We start from the raw sequence: 6,936 nt of genomic DNA on the forward strand, positions 1-6,936 counted from the left end.
GTCTCAATGAAGCTTTTGTGCACATTGTGGCAGTTTTAGCTTGGCCATGCTCTGAGCAGGGAGTACAGGAAATGGGAATGGAAACCCTAAAAACAGAAGTACAGGTGACAATCATCACCAAAGAGTGTTGGGAGCACTGCACGAGTGCCCTGCCCTAAAATAATGACTGGTTCAAGGCCAGGAGGCAGCAGGAAGACAGGAGGTCACAGGTGAGGCGGATCTGCCTCCTTTCCAGGGCCTGGCCAGTCAGGAAGCACCCAGTGGACCACGGGAATGCAAGTGATGGGAGTGAGAGCTGAAATTGCTATGGCAATAAGTATAGTTATTGTTATTTTATAGGCTAGCCTGTTTTTGCAATTTTTTGGAGCATAGAAAATGTAGCTGTTTTAGCCGCTTTTATAATTTTTAGCTAGAGGAATTAAGGATGCTTTTATTAAAGCAAAATGTTTTTGATTATTGTTTTATTTATGGAGTTGCAGGGTCTATAGTTGTAGAGGGATTTAATATTTGTAATTTTTGTTTTTAGATTTATATTTTTTCCCCTTGTAAACTATTTTCCCATTGAATAATGGGCAAGTTGTAGAAATAGAAATGTGGTAGGAATGTACTACTGATTAGCAGGTAATTGCATGTGCCTTGGCCTTGGAGTCCTGGCTGCCGCTCCATGGCTACTGTTGAAGAATGAATAATGGCTTGCTTTGAAGAATATGAATACAGTGTTTTAAAGAATTATCTCTGGGGACACCTGCTTAGCCCTGAAGTGCAGACGGAATGACCGAATGTCTGTACATGCCCCCTTAGTCTTGGAGAAAAAAAAATAGAACAATTAGTTGCTTGTGCAGAAGCTTGTGAGGTTTTGAGTAAATAAAAAGGACAGCTTTTTCTTGGGCTGTTGTGAGAACGCACCAAGTGTCAGTGTCTGTGTCTTTCTTTATCGCCGACTCCACGCACCCTTCCCGAGCTCCGAACTCTCGGCTGGAGCTAGACTCTGGCAAAAGAGTCACACCCAACCCTTAATATGGGACCTCTTTGTGCAGGTCCAGTTCTGAGAGCTTTAGCTGTGCTTCCAGACTCTAACCTCCAAACACCTCCACCAGGTAAGCACCATGAGCACCCCCTTTGATACGAACTGAAGCAAGGGGAGGCTGGATCACATAGTTAGGCGGTAGGTCAGATCTCCCAATGGACACAGACTGACCAGGCCCGAACCATGGTGCTAGCCCACTTCTGAACCTGTCGTCCTTCAGGCCTGGTAGCATCCTGCAAGCAGAGAGGGAAATCTCCTTCAGTTATAAAGTTGAGAGGGATCAGATTTCTTTCAATAAGGCATGGCTGTGCTGATGTCAGCAACAATTGACACATAGGGCACGCACAAAATCTCAGGCTGAAAGGGTGAATTTCAGGCATCATTCATCAGGGACTTGGCCATGAGAGGATGGGTACCCACCCTGGATCAATTCACAAAGACTGCTTGGGGCTCTAGACCCTGGGATCGGTGGTCTACTTGGGAACTGGGGATGGTTTACAACACAAGTCCTACCTTCTTACACCCTTTCTTCAAACTTTCTTTCTCTCGTTTATGTATAGGCTGCATTATGAACCTACCACTCTGTTGTAAATCAAGGTTCTAAGACAGCAGATTAAGGGATGAAGTTCACTGGGTCTTTGAAGGTGTGGCTCAGAAACAGAAATGCTGTGCTAGGATTTGCCAACACTAACGGTAAGATCACTGCCAGAACTGTTTGACATTTGCATCCTGCTGACTCCGAATCCTGAAATTGTGCTCTGGGGGGGCTGACAAAAGCAGCCCCTAGTGATTGGGGCAGTACTGTTTCCTGGGTGGGGACCAGCAGGACTAAGCCAACCATGGAAATGTCTCTTAAAGTAGACCATTTTGCCAGAGTGGCTTTGTTGACCTCCTCCTGTGCTTGTTCTAAGTAATGAGCCTTGTGGCCTGGCAACCAATGGTCTTGTGATCTGAAATCAAATATTGACAAACAGCCCCAGTAGGCAGGGCAGAATCAAGGTCCAAGTTTGAAAGACACTCTTACTTCCTGGAAAGCACAGTGGGAGCTGCAGACTTAAATTCCAGTCCCAGGCCAGAGCCCTGCAACAGGGTTTAAATGCCCTTGGAGACCACAAAAGCCAACTCACAGCTTTCATGGGGTTGCTGCAAAGACTGATCTTTTTTGCTTCAAGAAATTTTACAGATGACTTCTTGATAATTATTTTTGAACTGGAAAATTCCTCTCTAACACAAGTTGTTTCTCTTTAACCCTACTCTCTCCCCTAATAACCTGATATGAGGCCATGGTTTTCAATACCATCTATTATAACTACCTTCAACCCCGGGCCTGGTGTCCACCTGTAGGAGGACAGGCTCACCTGGCCTTCTAATCACCAACTCAGATTCATTCAACTTCTAAATGCTTCCTAACTCTCCCAACTCAAACTCCCCCAGGTTTTTTCCTGTAACCTTCCTCTCAGTTGAACAAATCCAAAAATCTGTAAAGCTTGTTTTCTTCCTGTCTTACCCCAGGATTGTATCCCACACTCAGTCCTTGTTACCAGCGTCCTCACAACACCAGAGTGGGAGGCACATTCCTCTCTCATCTAGAATATACCAGAGGTTTCCCTCTCCCTGCTCCTTTCTCTCATTTATTTTTTAATTTTGTATGTGTCCAGAAAATTTTTTTATGGAGCTGGCCTTGTGGCACAGCAGGTCAAATTGCCCCTGGGACTTTTGCCCCCTTACACCAAGAAACAGTTTTAGCATTGGCAGTCCTGCTTCAAATAAAGTTCTCTGCTGTTGTGTTTGGAAGTTGCAGATGATGGCTCATTGTGCTTGATTTCCTGTCAGCTGCATGATAGATTTGAATGAAATTCCTGACTTCTGGACTTAGTCTTTTCTAACCTTGATTGTTGCGGCCAATTGAGGAGTGAACCAACAGATGAAAGATCTCTCTCTCTCTCTCTCTCTCTCTCAGAGTTATTGAAAAGGTGGATTTATACAGACAAGGAGAGACCAAGAGAAAGATATTCCATTCACTCCCCAAGTGGCCACAACGGCAAGACCTGAGCTGATCCAAAGGCAAGACTCCCAGATGGGTGCTAGGTTCTGGGAGATTTGGCCATTCTCCACTGCTTTTTCAGGCTGTAGGCAAGGAGCTGGACAGGAAGTGATGTAATAGGGACCAGTTTGGGGCACCAGTTAAGGCACCAGTTTGGGGGAGAACAAAAAGGAGGAACAGGGTGAGGCCAGATCAAAGCAGACAGAACGATTCCCGGAGGAGAAGCAGAGAGGGTGTGATATCACATCATAGGAATGGGCAGAACAATGGGGAAGAGATACCAGGACCCGGGAAAGCAGCAGAAACAGCGATGGTGAGAGGCAAAGAGATGTGCCAGCAGCAAGCAGGGCACTGCTGGCAGACAGGTGTGACGGGGAAGTTGGGGGGAAACACAGGAGGTGAATCAAACCCTAGAACTTCAAGTCCTGGTGGTTTTTTAAAATCTGATCATGAGTCAAAACAGGGCAGTGGGTGCGGGAGCGGCTGGAAGTTCACAGCCCAGCATCCGAAAAAGCACCACCAATGGCAAACCAGGTGCCATCTTGAGGAGTGTGGCAAAACCCCTGGGGAAACCACAAGATTCACATGCTTATGTCAGGGGAGAACCCACTTCCATCTCAACTTTTCTCTGGTCCCACCAGGAAAATAATGTCACTTGGCATCCCACACATTCCATCCGATATAGATATATATAGATATAGATATAGCTACAGATATAGATATAGATATAGATATATCTAGTAATATATATCTATATATCTGGGTTGCCCCCAGACATAGCTACTAGCAGGTTCTGACAATAAGAGAGAGGAGAAAAAATGCAAGTGCACCATCAGGGGCAGGTGCCACTGAGTTCCAATTTAAAGACATAGCCTGTCTCTCTCCCTCATCCTGGGTACTTGTAGAATCAGGAATGGGAGAAAGGCTGAAGAGACAATGGTGTGAACATGACAGGGAGCAGAGTGAGATGATCTGGGTGCCGTGGCTGCAGAGGCCACGGCAGGAGCACAGCATGGCAGCCCAGGACAGAAACTCACTGGGTGGTGTGGCACAAGTGAAACAGAGAGCCAGCATGGAATGGGATCAGTAGAGTTCCTGTAGACCTATGGGTGACAGAGCTTAAATGTCGGTCTGGTGAAGAATCCACTGATCTAGATTACAATAGCCAAGGGCAGAAGAGGCATGGACACCAGGAAAAAGGTTACCAAGGCTCCCCAGCCAACAACCAGAAGATTTCAATCTCAGAATTAGCTGATGGAGACATCCAGGAGCTGCCAGATAAGGAATTTTTAAAAAAATGTATTACAAAGCTCCTTCTAAATAACCAGTAGCAGATGCAGGGGTTCAAGGAATAAGTAACACAAGAAAAAGCAGCATTGAGACAAAAATCAAACTGAATTATTAGAAAAGAGGTATCTCATAGAGAAAAATCAAAATATTCAATGGAAAGTCTCAATAGTAGAATGAGACGGAAGAATTTCACAACGAGCAGACACCTCCTGTGAAAAGGTACAATCAGAAATACGAAAGAGGAATTGAGTAAAGTTAAGCAAACCCTCCAAGAAATGAGGGATAACACTGTAAGGCCAAACATAAGGGCTATGGGAGTTCCTGAAGGCACAGAAAGAGAAGCTGTATCGTGTGATGGACCCAATGAAATAATAAGTGAGAACTGTCCCCCACGATGAGAACAACATGGAGAAATAAAGGGGAAACCAAAAAGAGAGAGGGCAAGGAACCCCAAATAGACTCGACCAGAAGTAATCCTTCCAGAGATGCATCATAATCAAACACTCTTTGATCGAACATGAAGAAACAATACTTACGTATGCACCCGAGAACCAGGAAATCTCAATAAAACCAAAAAAGCAACCCAAATCAAACGAGAAACCCAATCCTGAAATGACACGACTAATATTATTCCTGAATACAAAAGGCTTAAAATAATCAATTAAAAGATAGATTAGTGCACTGGATAAAAAAAACAGGCTCCACCTATGTGTTGCCTACAGGAGACGTTTCTCATCAATGAAGATATGCGCATACTGGACATAAAGTATGGGAAAAGATATTCCACACCAATGGAGAGAAAAAATGAGTTGATTTAGATGTTCTAATAACAGATAATTTAGACTTTGACATGAAAAGTGTTAAAAAGAAAGATGAAGAAGGTCACCGCAAAATAATTAAGGGATCCAACATCAAGAGGAATTCAAGATAATAAATGTATATGAACCACACGCCGGGGAACCTGACTACATGAAAAAATATTAATGGATTTAAATGGAGACTTAGACTCCAGTTAAATAATATGGAGGACCTTAACTCCCACTAATTTCAACACACAGATTGATGTGATAGAAATTCAGCAAGGAATAAAACAGCTCACCCAAACACTAGAACAAATGGACTTAATTAATATCTACATAATCTTTCCTCCTACGGAGAGAATAAACTTATTAAAAATCATTACATGAGGGTCTGGGGCAATAGCCTAGTGGCTAAAGTCATCACCTTGCATACACCAGGATCCCTATGGGCACCAGTTCGTATCCTGGTTGGTCCTCCTCCCTCTAGCTCCCTGCTTGTAGTCTGGGAAAGCAGTAGAGGATGGCCCAATGCCTTGGAACCCATGTGGGAGACCGGGAAAAAGCTCCTGATTTGTGCCTTCAGATCAGCTCAGTTCTAGCCAATGCAGCCACCTGGGGAGTGAACTACTGGAGGAAAGATCTTTGTCTCCGTCTCTCCTCTCTGTAAATCTGACTTTCCGATAAGATAAATAAATAAGCCTTTTTAAAAATTCATTACATGGAACCTTCTCCAGGGTTGATCAAATTATAGGTAACAACACAGGCCTTAGCAAATTTTATTATTTTGTTTTTTCAGACACTGCACTTTCTATTAAATCACCCTAAGTCAGATTCTAGAAGACTCCACCACACGTTGGCACCAGCACAGGGCCCAGGCTGGACAGGCATAAACTGCCAACCGACCTGGGCAGGGCAGGGCAGCGCAGGTCACACAAGGGAAGGGGCAGCCCCCCCACTCCTCCATGGCCTGGCATGGTACACACATGGCCCAGCACTCACGGAGAGCCAGCACCTCCACTGGCCCCAAGACCACACATGTGAACTGCAATCTGCTCATGTCAATAAACCAGAAAGACACCAGGTGAAATAGCTAACTATACATCTGAAAAAGCTAGAGAAGCAGTAAAAGAATCCCAAGATTAGGAGAAGAAAAATAATCAAAATAAAGGAGGAAATAAACTAAAAGGGGACCAAAAGTACAATATAAAAGATAAATAAAGCAATGAACTAGTTCTCTGTGGAACATATACAAAATAGATATCCCATTAGCCCAACTAGTCAAAAAAAAAAAAAAAAAAGGGCAGAGAAGACATGAATCAAAGAATCAGGAACAAAAAAGGAACTGTAACGCAGATCCCTCAGACATGCACACCAAAATGAGGAACTACTTCAAGCAACTACACACCAACAAATCAGATCTACAGGAAATGGATAGATTTCTGGACACGTACAATTTACCAAACTATGAGGTAATTAAAATCTAGATTTATAGCCAGCACAGAGATTGCATAAGGAAGTAAATCCCTCCCAACCAAGCAAAGCCCACAACCAAATGACTTCACTGCTGACTCCTACCAAACATTTCAAGATCTTCTCCCAATCTTCCACAAATTATTCCGAACTATAGAGCTAGAGATAATCCTTCCAAACCCTATGATGCCTACATCACCTTAAAACAAAAGCCAGATACAGATACAGCAGAGAAAGAGAAGTGCAGCAATATGCCTAATGAATATAGATGCAAAAGCCCTCAAAAACATACTAGCCAACATGAT

Source organism: Ochotona princeps, chromosome 26 (assembly GCF_030435755.1).
Source record: "Ochotona princeps isolate mOchPri1 chromosome 26, mOchPri1.hap1, whole genome shotgun sequence".
Taxonomy (NCBI): Eukaryota; Metazoa; Chordata; class Mammalia; order Lagomorpha; family Ochotonidae; genus Ochotona; species Ochotona princeps.